This window comes from Mirounga angustirostris, unplaced genomic scaffold (assembly GCF_029215605.1).
Source record: "Mirounga angustirostris isolate CCGP_5_RB_7025 unplaced genomic scaffold, mMirAng1.0.hap1 SCAF_1, whole genome shotgun sequence".
NCBI lineage: Eukaryota > Metazoa > Chordata > Mammalia > Carnivora > Phocidae > Mirounga > Mirounga angustirostris.
In genome coordinates, this window is record NW_026991709.1 from 130,088,384 (window position 1) to 130,109,355 (window position 20,972).

Consider the following 20,972-nt stretch of genomic DNA (forward strand, 5'->3'; position numbering starts at 1 on the left):
CTGCATTCCTAATGAGCTCCCAGGGGATGCTTGATGCTGGTCTGTGTACCACTCTTTGAGCAGCAAACATTTAAACTATTCCAGCCGTCTTCTGTTGTTACTTGGAACTAGGAGACTGCCCACTGGACCAGTTCTTGGACTACCTCTGTTTGAATCCACATGGCTGGATGGTTTGATCCTGTATGATGTAGGAGAACACACCTTGTTCAGTGTAATTCCTTTTCCTCTCTTCCATCAACTCTTTTCCTCTTTCTCATTCTGTCTACTAGTTCTACTCTTTTGACCAGGAGAGTTCTTTACCTTTTTTGTTGTTTTTGCTGTTTGGCCTATGGTTATGTTGTGATCTCCTCACTTTTCTTATCTTGTCCTCAGCTTCCCTCTTTTTCTCATTTCTGATCAAAGCTGATTTTCCAGCATCCATGGTCTTGTGACAGCTTTTCCCTCACTCTCCCTTTCCTCCCTCGGGCCCTCTATGCCCTTCCATCACCAAATCCAACTGAACAATTTTGATGGAGTTAACACCATCTGTTTCTCCAAAGGATTTTTGGAGCACTGAGCACATCAATTAATTGCTAGATTTTTTAGTTCTTCTCAGCCTTAGCTTCTCTCCTAGAAGAATCCAGAGTACGAAGGAGTAGAAATGCCATTTCACATGGACATGAGATGGTTGGGCTACTAAAGGTGCTACTGCTGGTCATGGGAATACAGCCCTTGTCTTGAGGAGGCAGCTGGGGTCTGGCAGGCAGGTAGCCCTATATAGAGGACCTACAGAGAGGAAGCTGTAGGGGACCCTTGGGAGATGGGCCAGGACCCATGACCTCTGAAAATAGCCACATCTAATAGCTAGACATAAGATTAGATGATCAGAAAACAAATCCTGCCAAAGCCCAAAATTTGATTCTCTCAATCCTTAAGTCACACAATAAGAGTAAAGCACAACTAAGAAGGAGATGTGAAATTCACCCTTTGACATTGGAGTCTCTGCTAGTGACACAGAGTATTCTAGCCCCATCCATCTCCCTCTGGTCGTACAGCTTCAGGGAGCTCCTGAAGAACTTCCAACTGTCAGTATCTGCATTTCTTTGCCTAATGGTTTTTCTTAAAGCCGAAGAAGGCTACTTTATGATGTGGGGTAGGCCAGAAATTCACCCCCTCAAGGAGCAGCCCTCAGTCAATGACTGCCGAGAGTATAGATACCTCAGTTCCCTCACTGCTCCAGCAGGATCATGCTGAGGTGCAAATTCCACACCATTTTCCGGGGCCTACTGTGGGATTACATTCTAATCATCCACAGTGCTGGCTGGCTTGATAATACATCTTTAATTGGCTACATTCCCTTCCCACCCCCCCTTACTGGTGCTTCCCAAACTCACCTTCCAGGTAAACCGCTTACACTCAGATCATTATTTCAGTGTCTCCTAATGGGAAACCCACCTTCAGATACATGGCCTGGCCCTCCAAAAGCTTCCACCTATGGGAGTTATTCTGCTTGTCAAATGCCACTCTTGATCAGTAGTCCTACCCCATGGACCAGATGCCCCACTCCCCTGCGCTGAACTTATTCCACTGAACTGCAAGACCAGAGTATGAACCTCTAGGCAGCTGTGTCTCAAGAAGGAAGAGACTGAGGAAGGAGCAACATGCATAGTCCTTACCCCAAATATATCAATAATATTAGACATCCTTTCTCCCTGGGGGAGAATGAGTGAGGGGTTAGAGAGAGGCCATAAGTATTCCACAAACTGATATCTCTCCTTGTAGAAACCTGAAGCCTAGGGAAGCCTAGGTTCCCCCTGAATCTCTCTCTTGCTCACATACACACATGCACAGAATGTTTCCCTTTCTAGTTATTGTCCAATAACTGGTACATACAGGTGTAAGAGGATGTGCAGGTATACCATGTATACATGATTGTTCTCCATGATCAAGTGAGGGGGATTCAGATATAAGGTGGGTATTGAGGAAGAGACGGGCCAGACAATATGGTTAAGTCCTAAAGAGCAAGATGATCCTAGAGGTCATTCCAGTGGGGGCAGGAGGGGTTGCCAGAGGGATTTTCAGAGATACACTTTCAGAAGGTGTAAAGAAACACCTTCACTACAAAGGTGTTTCTTTATTTTCACCCAAAACTTTTGGCCACGACTTACATGCTGACTTGTGTGCTGTGTTGGAGGGTGGAAATCAAGGAACAGGGCTGAGCTCCCTGTCCAGGACAGAGAGGGAAGAGAAAGCCTTTGCAGTTTGGGTAGGTACCAGTGTGACTAGGCATTCAGGGGAAGCAGGGTAACATTGGTGTAGAGAAGAACTGACACTTGCTGCCACATCATGTCAATAAGGATAAATTCAATGAGGCAAGATCATATGTTAAAAATATATTAAACTATGGAGTAGAGCAGGGGTCAGCAAACTTTTTCTATACAGGGCGAGACAGTACATATTTTTGGCGTTGTGGGTCCTATGGTCTCTGTCACAACTACACACATCTGCCACTGTAACACAAAAGCAGCCATGGACAATAATAAACAAATGAGTATGGCTGGGTTCCAATCAAACTTTATTTTCAAAAACAGAGTTGGCCCACAACCCTAGTTTGCCACCCCCAAAAGTAGTTTTTGACCCAGCTGCAGAAGGAGATAAATTACAGGTTTTAAAAAACAGAAAAACATTACCAAAGAAATTGTGAGTAAGAATGCTTGAAAAATATAAAAGTAAAGTATTTCTGTATACTATAAATAACAAAAAAGCAAAGAAAAACAAAACAATATATAGCATGTTCTCATGCTACATGGGGAAACAATATATAGCCTGTTCCCAGTGTAAGCAGACTTCAATCCTTTTTAGAAAGAAATGGGAATAAACAAATAAATCTCTTTTTCTTAATCAAAATATAAAACATTGACACTCAACCCATAGCTTTCTTTCCTTTGGGGACATACAGATTCCAGAGGCCTTTGTTGTCACTGGACGTTAGGCAGAACAAGCCTCCTTAGTGAGACCGCAGGCTGCAGTAAGAACAGCAACATGGGAGGGAGGGCTGCTAAGAAGGATTTTAGTCAAGCTGGTGGGATTAAATTTGTCACTGTAGTTTTCGTTACTGTGGTGAAGACACTCACAAAGGGCAACACACACACACTCCCTCCCTTTCCTGCCACAGTTCTCTTGCGATTGGGATTTGAAGACAATCAGACACCAGCTCTTATGTGGGCAAAAGCAATAACCCCTGTGTATTTATATAAACTCTCATCCCTGACATCCAAGTTCACCAGGCTTCAAAACACAAACAGCAAAAAGTCAAGTGGAACAAAGGGATTTCCAAAAGCTTGGCTTGAGACCGGGGGTGTACCAGGCCAACAAACCTCACTCCTTGTGCTCCTAAGCCAGGCCAGGCCCATAAGACATGCTTAAAGGCCAGACCCAGGGGTGCCTTCTGCCTGTTATAATTGATGTTTGGGGCTGCTGGCCCATCATGCCCCTTCAAGTGTCAATGTTGGCACATCCAAGGCTGGCTCCAGTTAAAAAAAAAAAAGCCTGGGGTGCCTTCCCCTCCCCACGGACTTCTTCTCCCCCTGACGGACAGGGTCAGAGCGGTCCAACCCCATCTCTACCTTGCAAACTATTGCTCTACTCTCTGCTCAGTTGATCCCACCTGTCATTGCCCAGTGAGCCTTCACCATGCACAAGGGACAGATAGCTCCATAGCTCGGGTTATCCAGATGGAAGCCACAGTTGAGGCCTGTTGACTTCTATTTTGGAGCGATCCCGTTTTTTCCCCCATATTGGTCAGATGCTTAAAGTAATGGAAGGATGAAAAGCCCCTGTTCTTACTATTCATTGGGAACATCATTTTCTTCTTCAGTCAACTCTTTGAGAATGTCCTTGACCACTCTCCAAAGGAGGCCTTCACACATAGCTCTAGGAGGTGGGCTGGTTTTCATGGTGGCAGAGCCACCACTGTCTCCCTAAGATTACAGCTCTGTGATCCACAATGACAACCCTTAACGTGTTTGTTTGGGCAGTGGCCCTCCCAGCTGGTCAGGTAGGTCTCCAGCACCTTTCTCCAAGCCATCTGCCACTTCCTTGCATAGCTTCCCTACCCAGCTGGTCCTAACCCTGCAGGTGGAATCCTGATGGAAACATGAAACAAGTTGCCTTAAGATGATTCCCGTCCTATGTTGTTATTCAGTATGGCTTATGGTGGAATTATATGCCAGACTAAGCAATAGGCATTTTTTTAAAGCAAAGAGCCACGATCCATACTTCTTTGTTTCCCCCCCTTACCATTACCACAGGGCAGGATTCTTGACTCCATGGATTATATTATGGAGAAGGAAAATCCAGGAGTTGGGATACAGAAGAATGAAATTTCAAGAGTTGGGAGAAAAATCAGGTATAAAAAACTCTGGATACCAAATGGGCAATAGGCAGTAAGACCTCTGTGAACAAATATATGTACCCATCATCAGAAATAATGGTAATAATAAAAAAAAAAAGAAGAAGAGAGCAGGAGGGGAAGAATGAAGGGGGGAAATCGGAGGGGGAGACAAACCATGAGAGACTATGGACTCTGAGAAACAAACTGAGGGTTCTAGAGGGGAGGGGTTGGGGGATGGGTTAACCTGGTGATGGGTATTAAGGAGGGCACGTTCTGCATGGAGCACTGGGTGTTATACGCAAACAATGAATCATGGAACACTACATCAAAAACTAATGATGTAATGTATGGTGATTAACATAACATAATAAAAAAAAGAAATAATGGTAATAACCACAAATGTTAAGCCTGTGCTAAGCTCTTTATTTGCATTTTTTCTTCTTATATTCAAAATAGGCCAATGATGTAGGTACCATTATTATCCTATTTTACATTATCCCATTCTATAGTTGAGAAAAGTGAGGCTTACATAGATAATTTTCCCAAGGCTGTACAACTAGAAAGTGATGTAACTGGACACAAAAGACTTTGCTTTTGACCTACACATTTTACTGCCTCCCAGTATTTGTGAGTAAAAAAAATAAAGTAAAGCAGTGACCTTCCAAATGGAGGGAGGTGAAAATAAGGGCCAAAGTGTTTTGGGACCTGCCAAAATTAGATGTTTCAGTCTGGATGAGTACAGGTGCAAGTAACCCAATAACCAACCCCCTGGGGGCTGAAGAAATAAAGATCTTTGGTCATCTCGCATGCCCAATCCAAAGGTAGTTAGTTCCATACTTGGTGCAATGACTCACAGACATCATCTAGGACCCAGGCTCTTCTTAACCTTCCATTTACCATTCCCCATGGCTTTTGATTCTGATATTTATCTCTTTGTCATTACAAGATGGCCACCACAACACCAAACATCCTTGCCCCAATATCCCAAATAGGAACGAAGAGAGGCAGCAGAAGGAACGTCTTTATTTCTATTCTTTGTTTCTAACTCTCTAATGTCTTTATTTCTATTCTTCCCCAGAGGTGCCCCCGCTTCCCAGTGGACTTCTCCTTCTGTCTCATTGGTCAGAACTGTGACACATGGTCACCTTTGGCAGCACAGGAGGCGGGAAAACGACCAGGAGGGTATCTCAGCAAAGTGGGAACAGGCCTGGCACAGTGCCACCTGGAACCTAACTGGGGTCTGCAAGCAGAGAAGATGGGAAGTTGCTTGATGGATAGCCAGTAACAGTGTCTGTATTTGGGGGATGACTCCTCTCTCAAGCAAGAGTGGGCTCTGTTTCTTTTCTTTCTTTCTTTTTTATCATTATGAGATGAAAATGACAGGACGCTGAGACAAAGACCTATAAAGTTCTGTGCTCCCAACCCCAAGGTATTATCAACTCTTGCCCCCTGCCCAAAGTAGGAATCTTCAATTTCCCCAGACCCAGCTCAGTTTACTCATGCTGGGGTATGAGGAAGGCATAAGGGTGCCTACCATCTGGACATTACCCTTCACCATCACAATTGGTCAGACATTCTACGAAGCAAAAGTGTTTCGATCTCTTTTATGACACACCTTTTTGAAAAAAACTGTGGCCCCAAAGTACCATCCAAAAAAGCCCTTTTCCTTTATTTCTGTCTCCGAGAGTCAGGTTTCTGTTTGCTTTTTAAAAGAAACATCAAAAGCAAGTAAGCATGGCTTATAAAAATGAGGGGGATCTTCCCAGGGGACTCATTGTGGTTTTCTTCCTTTATTGCATATCATATGGGAGTATATGATACAGGAAATGCTTGGGAATTTTGCTTAAAACGAGTTACAGCCTGTGAACCCCATCTGTTTCCCACGAGCAGGAAGTCTATTATGTGATCATGTCAAGGGGCCTCTGGATTTTCTCAAGGCTTTTCCATAAGGCAGGGGCTTAACACAAAATCCCCCAACCCTTTGGTTCTAATCTTCTCCCTTTTAATCCAGTCAGTAACCACAGAAGGTAAGAGCATCTGGCTGATACCCATGAGTCCTGAGTTGGAGAAGTTCAAATCTTTCTGTGCTCTGAAAGCAAAGCAATGCAGTGAAAAGCCCAGAAATTTCAATGGCTTGGCTTTAGGTTTACAAAGCACAAAGTTAAGAGTCTGAGTGATATGTTTACTACTATAAACCCAGATTATAATGCTCTTTCCAGAGTGAATTCTAGACATTTAGGGTCACTTTCCAAACTAAAAAACTACAGATACTCCTTGAATATCTACTATGTACCAAGAACATTTCCAGGTCCTTGTCCCATGTGTTTTCTGAACTGTTAGCTCTGATGATCTTGATGAGTCATCCGTGAATCAGAAAAATTACAAAATATCATCTTCACTGCATATTATGTCAGAACAGACTCAGAGCTGGATATGTACTCTTCAGTTTCTGGGAAGGCAGGGATATTTCAAAAACAATTCCAGGAAAGGAAGCAAATGTGCCTTTTGATACATTTGCCAAGTGGGAGACAAAATAGACCTAAATTTGTAAATAACAATTATTTTTCCAAACTTGTTATGAAGATAGGCCCAGCATTCAGGGATCCTTAAAATATAATTCAGCTATGTTAAGATCATTTCCAGGTATTTTTCCAGCTTTGACTCCTCTGGAGCCTCAGACCCACCCATTCAAGCACCTTCAATTGACGCTAGAGCCCAAGTGATGTAGCTTAAGGGCTCTCCTGCCGGAAAATCCTTCCATGGCTCCCCATCACCTTCAAAACAGTGCCCTGCCTTCCCAACACAACCTGCCCACAAGATCCTTCCTAGCCTGGCCCTGACCCTCTGGACTCACCGTACCATCTCTTAACACATAGTCCCCAGTACAACACTTACTTGTCTCTACTTTTCCACACTGTTCCCTCTGCCCAGAGCGTCCTTCTCTCCTTTCATCAGCTTGTTCTTGTCCATCATGCAAGACTTGTGCATCCATCATTCCTCCAAACTCCCAGGCTGGGCTCAGTGCGCCTCTTCTGGGCTGCTCTGTGTACGTGGCTCTGCCTAAACACAGACCACTCTGTATTACAATAACCACACATGTTTCCTCCACTAGACTCATCACGTTTTGCACATCTTTTTGCCCAGAGTCCTCCGCACACTTTCTGACTTTTGTTAGATACATAACACATGTTTATTGAACCTGAACTGAAGTGGTAATGGCATCTTCTGTGTGTGTGTGCCCAGAGTCAGGTGGAGTAAAAGCAAGAGAAGAAAAGTTGTAGAACTTAAATGCAGTCACCCAAGAGCTCTTATGTGAGGTCAAACTTCAGAGGATCTTGTCTTGATCACTTTTCAGTGTTCCAGAGTCTATGGACTAGGAGATAAAGATGCTCAATAAGTGGGGAAAATATTTTCTTCGAAGAATGCACAAGGCTAGCTTACTGAGATTAAAAGGAACCTTTTTGCAAAGTAGAATCGTCTTTTTTTCTTTTTCCCAAATAGTGCACAAAAGAACACAAATCAGGAAAGCCAAGAGCGCGCTGACTAGAAATGGACTGAGCACAACTCATTGTTCTAACCTAGGAGACTAAGGAGAAAACTTCAAAGGGCCTGGAAGTGGTAGACAGGAAAGATAGCAGTGCTGAGGGTGGGAAGTAAGCACCCACCTCCCCAGTGGAAGGCTTGGCATTCTACCTGGAGTCTGTGGGTTTCAGAGCAAACCAGGGAGGTGGGGTCCTCCTGCAAAGCCACAGATGCGCCCTGCCCTTGACAGCCCCCCTGACTGCAGTGTGGGGTGGGCACTGGCCTAGCGCCCTTTCCAAGGCACATATCAGCATCTACCCCCACACTGTTCTCCCAGGTCTGCTGGGCTCCACCTAGGCATGTCCAATCTCTCAGACCATGAGGTGGGGGCTTGCATGGAAGTTCCACTCTGGCTCCTCAGAGCTTCAGGATATGGGGGTATACCCTCACTTCCCCTCAGAACCTAGGCTTTCACAACACTCTCAAACCTTTTCTTTGAATTTTTGTTTTTCCCCTGAGCCAGTAAATGCTACAGACCAGGTGAGGCCTGGGCGTCCATATATTTAAAAGATCTCTAGATGATTCTGACATGTAGCCAGGTTCAGGGGTTTCTGATGTCCTTGAAATGTACTCTTATCAGGTAACTGCCTTTCAACAATTGCAGGCACCAGAACAAAACTAAACTTTATATTCTTCACAACATAAAGGAAAACTGGGGGGCGGGATCATTCGGGGTATGTTGGTTTACAAGCAAAAGGAGACCTGACCCAAACTGGTTTAAGCAAAAGGAAGAAATAATAAACTCAGGTAATTGGCAAGTCTGGGATAGTTTACCTGCAGGTCTGGCTTGATCCAGAACTCAAAAGGGATCACAGGGATCCATCACTTGCTCTGGTTTCCCCTCTGGCTTAGCTTTATTACCTGGTTCCCCAAGATGGCCACCTGATGGCTTTAAGCTCCTCTTCTGGCCGCAATCATTCCAGACCTCACACCCTCCTCACTACACTGCTCCAATGCTCTTTTGCTGTGTAACAAATTATCCCTAAGCTTAACGGCTTAAAACTGTTTTTATTATAGCTCACAATTTTGTGGGTGAGGTGTTTGGGAATGGCTCAACTGGTCAGTTCCTCTGCTTCATGTGGCTCCAACTAGTGTCACTTGGTGGCATTTGACTGTGGCTGGTCTACTCTAGAGGGCCCAAAAGAATTGCACTCCCATGCTGGGCCCTTCGGCAAGGGTGGCTGGCAGGCGAGGATCAGCTGGGCGCTCCCCTCTCCATGTGGTCTCAGGGCCTCTGGCATGGTCTCTGCAGCAGGTCTCTTACACAGTTGCTCAGCACACCCAGAGACCAACACGGAAGCTGCCAGTCCTCTTAAAGGTCAGACCTGGGATGGATATGGGACCGCTTCCCCTGTTCTCCATTGCTCAGAGCAGTCACACATCATCTCAGATTCAAGAGGAGGGGGAAACAAACCCCACCTATCAAAGGGAAGAGTAACAAAAAATGTATGGGCATCTTTAAACCACCGCCCCTACAGGCCCAGTGGCAAAGACCGAATCTATGTCCCAGAAACCTCAGAAAAAGCTCTGAGGATCACTGTGATTAAACTGGCTTGAGGAATGCACCTGCCCCTGAGCTGATCTCTGTGAAATTTTGATTGGGAGCTTGGGAAATTTTGATTGGAGCTAGGGGCTAGAAACAATCCCAGCCAATATTATGGCTAAGAAACCCTATAGGGAGGGAATGGTGGTGGATGGGTCCTGGGCAGGGATGTTAGTTTGGGGTAATCTAAGGAGCAGATCTGAATAAGGTCTTGGATGCAGGTGCTTTATTTAGGAGGTAACTCCAGGGAGCAAGAGTGAGGGAGTAGTGGGAATGAGACAAGGAGGGAAGAAAAGCCAATATAAGAATGTTCTGAGCATTGAGGCTTGATTCTTCCTACTCTGGGACATTTTTCCACCAGTTCCCCTCCCTTGGGTTGGAGGCTGCCCCTGGAGACATCTCCAATGCACCTTGCAAACTGCACTTGCAGAAGCAAAGCAAGATCCCAAGGCTTCAGAGAAGACCCCAAGGCAGAAAAGTGGGAAGACATGGGCTTACACCTTCATATGGTGTAAGATGAGTCTAGCCTGTATGGAAATGTGTTCTCAGAGCTGATGCTGAAATCCAAAGAGGGCCAAGGATGTGACTCTAGGTACCAAAAACACCTGCCACACGAGCCAACCAACCAATGTCTCCCGCAGTCTCAGAGCCCAAATCACCTTGCCAGATGGTTTCGGGGAGCGCTTCTGCATTGGATGTGGCAGGTATCCAGGGGGCCCCTCCCGTGCAGCGGATCAGCGCAGGCCGTCTTCCCTTTGGGCCTGTCAGCAGCTGTAGTCAATACCACCAGAACACACCTGCGGCCAATCCAAGTCGGGGTCTTTGGCGCTTGTTGCAACAAGAGACACCACATACCATGAAGAACCATGTAGGAGGCTGTTGAAAGAGGCTTATGAGATCAGAGCTCGGGTTAGGTGATTTGGGGAAGAGTTCCAGAAAGTATGGTCTTGCTCTAGACTGGAGGCTGTCAGAAAATGGGGCAATTTTATGATTGGGCATCTTAATAATTTTATATAGAAGGCAATGGGAGGAATAGAGTGGGGCTAAAGCTGTGGTTGATCAACAACCATTTGTGTGTTCCAGCGAGAGAAGGCTATTGGGTCATTTTTGTAGTTTGCTCAGTGTTTCTGCTTTTGTCTTTGCTCACTCATGATGACAGCTTGGCCTTGTTCTGCTTCACTTCATCGTGGTCACAGAGTGAACTTGTCCAATGCTGGTGTTCGTGAAATTGTGTGTTAAGCAGGGAGGGAACTCTGCAGGCCAGGTATGGGTCCCAGCTTAGTGGCTGCTGTCTTTTTCCTTCTCGGGCCTCATATGATACAGGCTCTGCCCTTGTGAGTGACAGGTTCCCTCGTTAGCCCAGCTGCATGGCTCTAAGCAAAATCAACTCATGAAGTGCAAGGAGCAGAAGAATAGGCACAGATCAGGAGGGCTCTTCTGTCTCTCAAAAAACTCTAAGTGTGGCTGGAGACATATGAGTAGATTCTCTCTATCTCCTCAGTGACTCACAACCCCAGTATTCACGGCCCAACCTCGGAAACTGGCAGGGCTCACCGATTCATTTCCTGCCATTTGTTTGCACGTGACAAAGCGTGATGGCGATGGCTCAGATAACCTTCCAGCCCCAAAATACTTCAATCAAATGGAGCCAGGCTTTCAGGGGGGAAAGTGACAGGCATTCCACATGTTGCAGACTCTGCGGCTGGCTGCAACCATCACAGAAGAACTTTACATGGGACTTGGAGCCTGTAGAACAGTTCCTGAAGCAGGGTTTGTGCCTGGCGACTATGGTGACCAATGCCTACAGTGGCCCAGGCTGGAGGACAGTCAGGCATTTTAATGCCATTGGACAAATCAAAGGTTTAAGGAAGTCAGCACAGTTGGGGTACACGGTAGAGAAAATTACGAGTTCCAAAGGAGGTTCATACTCCTTAGTCCCCAAATCAGCCTCACCTTTGCCACTTAAAGAAGGATCTCATCAGAATTTCTGGAAGCCCAACATTTCCTCGCCGTATTTAAGACTGGGATTATGCACAGAGGCTAGTATTCTGGATATAAGCCAGAGAAGACCTCATCTGGCCAGCAGCCCCTCACCCAACCTGGGGTTATACAACTTACTATGACTACAAAGCTCAGTAAGGCACCAGCGGAGACAGCTCCCGTGCCTGCAGCACATGCCATCAGGCCACTTCTGCTTCCAGCCACAGCTCCTGGACGGCTCTGTGCGGCCCTGATTCCCTTAGCCCCATGCTAAGGGTCTTCTCTGAAAACAGAGGTGTTCACAGAGCCAGGGAGCAAGCATCTTGGCTTACTAAGAAAGTTAACACTCCCAAGGCAACTCTTAATCACTGTGGGGCTGGAAACCCGTGCAAGGAAGCTCCTGTCTCCGTTGTTTAGCTGGATAATTCTAAGAGGCATTCTGTATACTTCTCGGAAGGGTCTAGCAGAATCAAGCTGCAACTTTGAGAATGTGCCCTTATAATGGCTTTTCCTTCTCCCCCAACTCACTTCCTCACTCCCACAGTCCTACTTCCCAGGCTCATCTCCCACATCAACCACCTGCACCCAATCCTTGCCCCAGGCTCTGCTTTCAGAAGAATCCAAATGAAAACACACATGAACACAGTCTTCCTTTATTACATCAGCTTTCCAGGCTAACCCATTCCTTCTCCTAGTACATTCTTTCTCCAACTTAGGGCTGCAGAATTAGAACAGGGCCCAGACATCCAGATGCCTCTGAGAATCCTGCCACGGACCCTAGGCCCCACTATAGGGTTGGTCCTACATCCTAACATAATCAAGAAGTTCTTTTCAGTTTTCTTTGATGGGTCAGCCTCTCTAAGAGGCACCTTTTGGTAGGATGTGGCAGACATGCCCTTAAGTGAGCTTAGTCCTACAGAGGCAGGGAGATTAAGAGGAAATACTGAAGTATCTCATATAATTGAAGGAAGGACTGGACAACCCAGAGTAGCATGACACAGCTTCTTTACATGGAGAGGAAGGTGACCCCAAACAGCTCAGGAGGCCCATATTAAAGAAGACAAATGAATCTACAAATACACTAATGTGAATGGGTTTCTGTAAGCTCCAGGAAGAAGCTTTGTCACTGCTATTCACTGATTAATTCAAGTACCTAAAACATATCTTCAGTATGGGCTACGGTTAATAGATATTTGTTGAATGGATGAATCAATGAATGAATGAAGGAAGGAGGAGAAGGTGAGAAAGACAGGAGGGAGGTGAAGGAAAGAAGTTTGGGGAGGAAATGAGGATGAAATTTTCTAGTCCCCAGCTTTGGACAGTCCTTGCTCTTTCCAGGGGTCATGACGGGTGATACTGTCCCATCATTCCTCTGCTCAGAAGGCTGCTGTGGCTCCCCATTGCCTAGGACAAAAACCCCACCCGCTTAATGTTCCATGCAATTCACCGACAGCCCAGCCCTAACCACCTCTCTCTCACACACCCTCCACTCAGGGCACACTGGCCCACGAACCCCGTCCTGAGGGAGCTGGCCTGAGCCAGCATCACTGGCTGCTGATTTTCATCATCCCAAGTTTACAGACGGAGAAACTGGCTTGCCCAAGGTCACAAAACTAACAAAGGATTCAAATTCAGAAGCACCAGATCTCAATGCCCTTGTCTTCGGTGTGGCGCGGCGGCAGCCCTGACAGGTGAACTTGCGCCACCTATTGGCACGATTAGAATAGGCACCAGGTCAGCGCGCATCACACTGTTAAAGCCACAATCTACAAGCCCCTAAAAGGTTTGTGAAACCTGGAAAAACAAATGGGCTCGTCTGTGTCCCACCCTCACCTCAACACCATGACCAAAAAAAGTCAACGAAAGCTAATGCCACCATAATGCAAAAGAAGAATAAATAGTGCTGGGAGATTTCAGGGAAGTTCAAAACCCCTGGGCTGCTGGGCATGTCTTGATGGGGTGAAGTGATTCAGAGAGAGGAAAACTCCTATTTCCTTTTAAACATCACCACACTTTTGAGTAGTTCAAAAGCAGTTTAGCCACTGAAGATTTCAGCTACCATTTTATTTGTTCATTTTTCTTTGCTTTGCTTTTCTTCCCTTTCCTTCCTTCCTTTCCTTCCTTCCTTCCTTCCTTTCCTTCCTTCCTTCCTTCCTTCCTTTCTTTCTTTCTTTCTTTCTTTTTCTTTCTTTCTTTCTTTCTTTCTTTCTTTCTTTTTCTTTCTTTCTCTTTCTTTCTTTCTTTCTTTCTTTCTTTCTTTCTTTCTTTCTTTCTTCTCCTCCTCCTTCCTTCCTTCCTTCCTTCCTTCCTTCCTTCCTTCCTTCCTTCCTTCCTTCCTTCCTTCCTTTTTGTTACTCTTAATCCCATCACCTGTTTCACCCATCCTTCCATTCCCCCCTCCCCTCTGGTAACCATTAGTTTGTTCTCTACAGTTTAAGAGTCTGTTTGGGTGGTTGTCTCTTTTTTCTTTGTTTGTTTCTTAAATTCCACATATGAGTGAAATCATATGGTATTTGTCTTCCTCGGACTGACTTATTTCACTTAGCATTATATTCTCTAGTTCCATCCACGTAGTTGCAAATGGCAAGCTTTCATTCTTTTTTATGTCCAGCTACCATCTCCAACATCCATTTTAAATGCCCATTATATGAAAGATGACATGAACACAGGCGTCAGCAGGGGTTGTTGCAAGTATCTAAGCTTTAAGTCGGAAACCTCTATTATGGGACTCACATTTCATTGCAATTGTCGATTTAAGAAACAACTTTTCTCTGGACACAAGTGTGACTTTTCTGAGATCAGTGTCTGTTTCTTCCTCAACCCACCCCCCACAACTTCAGCACCTAGCAGGGTGCTAGGCACAAGGTAGGCACTGGGTGAATAATGGGAGAGTGCAGATTACACTGCTCTTTGGGGAGACCTCGGGCACTATCATGCAGAGTCTACCACCAGCTGGCAACCACACTGTTGATATGGTAAATTTCAAAAGGTTAAAAAAAATCACCCTCATTCAAATTATAGTGGGCATGTGTCAAAGATTTATTTAACTCATTAATGAAGGAATCAGCAGAATGATAAAGTTGGTTCAAAGAAGAATAGGAGAGACTGGCATAATCACTTAGAGGAAGAAAGAATGTTGAAATAAGATGTGAAATTAGGTAATGTCTCACAGGACAATAAAACTTCTGGGAGTTATATTTTCTGGTGGATAGAAATCATTTGCTTCTGTACCAGGATCAAATCACTTAGAACTGTCCACTCTTCCACAAATTAACATCTAGTCTCATGAGTTGAGCCCTAATCAATAATCAATTGTAAGCCAGATTCATGTTTCTATAGAGATTTAGATCATCCTTAGGTAAGTCCTGTTGGATAACATCCCGGTATGATATTGGAAGGACATACAGCCATCCTTTTGCTTTATTTACAGGTTTTAGATGATTTCTTAGCACAACCATTGGCCTAGTCCTGAGATGTTTCCAGAACAACATGGAATCCTCATCCTGCAGTGATTTTCAGAAAGCACCTAAGACCCTTAGTTCTGTAGATGAGGAATTCAAGGATAAGAAAATTTGTCACCAGAGAATAGGCACTGTGCTAGGGGGAGTCCAGTATAGAGCTCTTCTCCCTCACACGGGGCTGTGGGCTCCCTGGGGCTCACAGATATCCAGCCCTTGCAGACTCCCAGGAGTGCCCCCCCAGCTCCTCTCCACATCCGGGGCTGTTTTCTGTCCCTCCCTCATACTCTGCCCCTCCACACACACCTGGTGCCCGGTCACCAACTTCCTGACTCACCCAGGGGTGTCTAGCTGGCTCCCCCACCTCACGCACTTCCAGCTGCCATCTCCACAGTCTTGGGAAAACCATTAAAAGATAATTCTCAACCAATGGTAAAAATCATGACCCTCATACAGATACAAAAAGGGACATGTTGAAGATTTTATTTAACTAGTGGGGGAACCATTTTATTTAACTAAGGAGAGACCAGGAGATGTTATAACCAGTTCAAAAGAGAATCCAAGGAACAGACACATTTATGGATGAGGAATATTGAAATGAATATGCAGATGGAGGAACAATCTGGCTTTTCACATGGTGGGAGGGCAGACAATCGAACCTTTACTGGACAGTACCGAACATGTAGGCAAGAATGATCTAGTGGTGGTGTTGGGGTTGCCTACAAAGTTGCAAAATAGCTCAAGACAATGAGAAGCTGGACTCAGAAAAGCTGCAGGAGTGTCCTCTAGACCAGGCAGAATTTTCTATTGAAATACAAATTTGTTTTCTCTACCCTAGAAATATAAAAGCCCCCTTACCTTTCCCCTGGCCCCTCCAAATTTCCAAGGCTTCCCTTGACCCCAATCTGCTGCCTTCCATCCTATTTTAATACGGAAGATCTACTTTGTGCCCACAAGGCCCAGCTTGCTGGCAACCCCTCCCACAGCACACAGTGCTCCTGGGAACCAAGTAGCTTCTTGGTAGATCTCTGCACATAGTACTGAGGCCTCCAGCTCCTCTGTGGACAGCCGGGGTTATTTGGGTGATTATAGCTCTCCATCCCAGTCATTCACCGTCTGTCCACCCACTGCTACATTCCCCACTCTGTTGCAGGCCTATCTTCGCTGTTTTCACTATAGCAGTCCCTCACCCTCACCCTCAGGGGATACGTTCCAACACCCCCAGTGGATGCCTGAACCTGCCAGAAATACTGAACCCTACATATACTGTTTTTCCCTATACATACCTATGCTCAAGTTTCATTTGTAAATTATGCACAAGAAGAGATTAACAACAATAAATAATAAAAAAATAGGGCAGTTTTAACAATATACTGTAAAAAATTTATGTGAATGTGGTCTCTCTCGCTCAAAATGTCTCATTGTACTGTCCTCGCCCTCCTTGTTTTTGTGATGACATGACCTGACAAAATGCCTACGTGAGGAGATGCAGTGAGGGAGAAGTTCCCCAATGTACACATGTGCAAAGCAGTTGTCCGATATCCCATGATGTAATAAAATTAGGAATATTGGAAAGCATATTGAATGGAATATATGTATATAGTGGTTTTGGCTAAATTCTTCTTAGAAATTGCCAACTCACTTGCTTTTTGGACCTAAGTGTAAGCTCCAGGTTTGGTGAGAAGAGGTGGTTGCCTCCTTCATTTTTCCCTCAGCTGTCTTAGTTCTTAGAACCATTGGGCGCCCCTCGCCCTGTGCCTGCACCCTGCGCCCTGCCCTTGTGTCACACTGTACTTACGTGTGTGTGATCACCCATCACCCTTTTGCAAAGGGCACACGGGCTCAAAATCTGCCACCTGCTTCCACCACTAATTCATAGGATGACCTGGGGCTCCTTCCCATCTTCTAGGAAACTGTGAGGACTTTTGTTGCAGAAAGCTCAGTGATTTGAAATCACATGTAAGGCAAAGCCCTGTAGCACTTAAAACAGAAATTTCAGGGGCACCTGGGTGGCTCAGTAGGTTATACATCTGACTCTTGATTTTGGCTCAGGTCATGATCTCAGGGTTGTGAGATCGAGCCCCTCATGGGGCTCTGTGCTCAGCACGGTGTCTGCTTGAGATTCTCTCTCTCTCCTTCTCCCTCTGCCCCTCCCCCAGCTCACTCTTTAAATAAACAAACAAAAAACAAATAAATAAAATCTTTAAAAAGAGAGAGAGAAATTTCACTTCAAGGACTTTTCCAGAGGTAACATTTTTAGAGTTATCAGAGAGTCTGCCATGCTAGAGGCATAAGGCCAGGCAGTCTGAGGATTGGCCTATAGTACTCACTCCTTTCCCTTCCTGGGCTGTGTCATTGCTGGGCCTCGGGATACCAGAGCTGCTGCTCTCCTCTGGCCTGGGTCTCATATGCAGCCTCCCAGATGTGAAAGTCAGCCAGAAACCCAGCCCTTCCTTCCTCTGAGCCCATCTCCTCCAGAAGGGTGCTTTCCCTTTGGTAGCTCCATTCCACATCGGAAATCCAAGTATTCTCTGGTCCTGCTGGGGAAAGAAAACAATCTTGCCAACAAAAAGACCCCTTCATACCCATACAGAAGAGAGCAAACACAATTTATTGTTAGGTAAAAACCAACAGACTCACATGGAAGGTGACTCAAAAGTGATTGGAGTTGGGACACAATTTCATATGAATTTATGAAGTAAGGTGGAAGAAGGAAGAAGGAAAACTTCTCTCATCTTTCATCTCCTTGAGAGACAAACGGTGAGCCTTGTGATAATCTTCTGAGTACCTCCAGAGACTCCTAGTTCATGTTCACAGTGTGTGTTTACAGTTCCGGGGCTCAGAAGGCCCTCGACCTTGCATTATAAAATCAAAAGGTCATGCCTCTTCTAGGCCTATTATGTTTGCACCAAGACCCCCTAAGGAGTGGGGAGTGGGAGGTAGGTGCTTTCCCCCTCAAGGAAAGTGTCCTGATTTTACCTTTACAGCCCCCTCTGAAAAGCCACCAATATTATTCCAAAACCCACCCCTTTTTTGACAGAACTCTAATGACAATCTCCCCTCCTTCTCCTCTTTGTGCATCATTTAGAGAGAATTTGTACAGTGCATAGGGCTTATCAATAACTTTATGTTTATTATCCCACCTGATCTTCACAACCTGGGGAGGTGGTTTATTATCCTCATTTTACTGACACAGAAACAGATGAAGTGACTCTTGTAAACTTGACATGGGGGAGCTGGGATGTGAACCCAGGTCTTTGATATCAAACATCTCATCTTTTTCAGCCTCTAAGGAATATATTGCTAGGCCATTCTAATGCAAGCAAAGAAAGAAAGGTAATATAAGAAGAGGAAGTCAGGAGATGCATTTCATATTTCTTCGGTGTTTGAGCACTCTGTGGCATTCTAGACCAGAGACATTCAATAGAACTTTCTGTGATGATGGAAATGTTCTTTACTTGAATCCTCCAATATGGTAGCCACAAGCCAAAGCTACCTGTGTACACGGGTACTCAAAATTAAGAATTGACTTCTTAATTTTATTTCATCTGAATTGAAATGTAAATTAAAAACAAACAAACAAACACATGTAGCCAGTGGCTACCATCTCGGACAGGGCAGCCAGAACGCAAAAGCCCAGCTAGGTGGGTGGTCTCAAGATGTCACCTCGGCCGGTAACCAGTGGGCTGTGTTTGCTTCAGACCTCGGAGTGAAGCTCCCACAGATATCATTCACACTAAGTAGGCTGTCCCTTGGGAAGGAGAACATGCGGGCCCAGGAGTTTTCGGCTGCTGGCATGGGCTTGGGATGTCAACACTCCTGTCCAGTGGGGCTCTGGCTCCCCCCACAGGCCCTGGCCCCTGTCAGCTCTCCACTCCTTCTCTTCCTTCAGCCCCTCACCCTGCCCAGAGCACAGCACTCATCCCTAGGTTGCTGCTGCAGGCAAATCGGGACAACTTCACCAGAGAATAGAAATAATCATTCACCTGCTCAAAAGTCACATCACAACAGCTGAGAGAGACCTTCAGAATTATTTCTTTACACCCCCCTGGTTTTACAGTTGAGAGACCAAGGCCTGGAGAGGTGACCAGTAATGTCCTTGGCCTCTTTGCCCAGGGCCCTGACCCACTGAGCTCACAGATGGTGCAGGAACAAGCAAGAAAACTGGAGCCATCTGGCCACAGGCATTCTTCCTGCCTCGTTACATACATGCAGTGATTCCCTTAAAAGTGATGATGGACGCCTGGGTGGCTCAGTCAGTTAAGCACCTGCCTTTGGCTCAGGTCGTGATCCTGGGGTCCTAGGATCGAGCCCTGAGTCAGGGAGCCTGGTTCTCTCTCCTTCTGCAACCCCCCACCCCGGCTCATGCTCCCTCCCTCTCTCTTTTTCTCTCAAAAAAATAAATAAAATCTTTAAAAAAAAAAAAGAGTGATGATGCATAAGGGGTACATTTGGCAAAGAGCACCAAGTTTCCAATCCTTTAACTACCACCACATGCATTTGGGTCACTTACAGGTGAAAAACATTTCCATCCTGTTCTTAAAGATTCTCCATAATATACTTCTATTTTTTAAATTCCCCCTTGCACCTATTAGGCTCAACTCCCATAAACAAAAAACAAAAACAAAAAAATGCCTGAAGCATATTTACTGATTGAATGACACTACTTATCCATTTTGGGGTTAACTACTAACAATCTTAACACTTTTATAAACAGAAAGTCTTGCTTCATGTCTAACGTCACTGATTTTTTTCGCCTAACTCAGCATCGAGCAATGAGTGCTTAGCCGTGCCAGATGGACAAGCCATGAGTAGGCCACATTTGGCTAGAAACGTATAAGCTATAGCTGGCAGACTTTGTCCAGCGTCCAAAGCTCAAGGTTTCAGACATGGCAACACAAGTCATCTGAGACTTGAAGTGAGCATTGCTTGCCTGATTTGAAAAATTCTGGATAGCAAACTGTTTGGGCACTGCTGAAATGCATCAGGGAATTGGCTGTCATAGAAACATTCAAAATGATCATCCCAAAGTTCTAGCAACCAGGAAACAGACACATCAGGAAGGTGGGTAGTGTGGGTTCCCATGGGTATTACATCTCACTTTTAATGACATCATATGAGCCAAAGTCCCATTTCTCTCTATAATTAGAGCTAATAAATATCTTCAACTGGATAGTATGGCAGACTTTGGAAATATTAATCAGTTGTGACTAGAGTTATATTGCTCTGAATTTGAATATGGAAAACACAGCCAAAGCCTTGCTCATCTCAAAACGCATAGGTAGCAAAGACTAGTCCCGTGGGCTTGCTGTCTGCTGTCTGGCCAGCAACATGAGAGTGGCTGACTTGTTTTAATGTTTCAAACCGCTTCCATTTTATCACTTGGGAAGTTTTTCTACTATTCCAACGCTGCCACAGAAGAACATGCGATTTGGAGTCAAAAGTATTGGATTGAAATGCCAAGCCTGACACTTAATGACTGTGGCCGATTAGATTACTTCCTAAAAATAGTCACTCCCTTTCCCTTCCCACCACCTCCACGGGAGAATTGTATTTCCCTGCCTCCTTGACTTTGGGCTCGGCCACATGACTTGTTTTGGCCAAGGGGAAATTGGCAGACATGGCCCTTACACCTCTGTCCTGGCTAGTCTGTTGGTCTGAGGAAGAAGGGTGGCGTGGGACCAGATCCAGACCCAGCCTGCTGTTTACAGCCACCCAGCCAAACCCAGCCAGGCTCAGCCAACCCCAGCTGACCCCTAGACACCTAAAAGAGAGTAGCAGGCTACTTTTTTTTTTTTTATTCTTATGTTAATCCCCATACATTACATCATTAGTTTTAGATGAAGTGTTCCATGATTCATTGTTTGTGCATAACACCCAGTGCTCCATGCAGAATATGCCCTCCTTAATACCCACCACCAGGTAACCCATCCTCCCACCCCCCTCCCCTCTAGAACCCTCAGTTTGTTTTTCAGAGTCCATCGTCTCTCATGGTTCGTCCACCCCTCCGATTTCCCCCGCTTCATTCTTCCCCTCC

General features: G+C 45.4%; 1 long non-coding RNA gene across 3 annotated transcripts; it reads right to left on the reverse strand.

Moving 5' to 3' along the window:
* Positions 1 to 46: 46 nt before the first annotated feature.
* Positions 47 to 19,309, reverse strand: LOC135364109 (uncharacterized). 3 transcript variants are annotated; one of them, XR_010410691.1, is made up of 4 exons: positions 17,266 to 19,308; positions 10,157 to 10,373; positions 7,268 to 7,432; positions 47 to 178 (listed from the first exon to the last, which is right to left on the reverse strand). It is a non-coding gene; the product is annotated as an uncharacterized LOC135364109 (long non-coding RNA). The 3 variants fall into 3 exon arrangements; XR_010410689.1 differs by lacking the exon at positions 47 to 178 and having other exon boundaries at positions 7,247 to 7,432; positions 10,157 to 10,386; positions 17,266 to 19,309; XR_010410688.1 differs by lacking the exon at positions 47 to 178 and having other exon boundaries at positions 7,247 to 7,432; positions 17,266 to 19,306.
* Between the last annotated feature and the right edge of the window lie 1,663 nt (positions 19,310 to 20,972).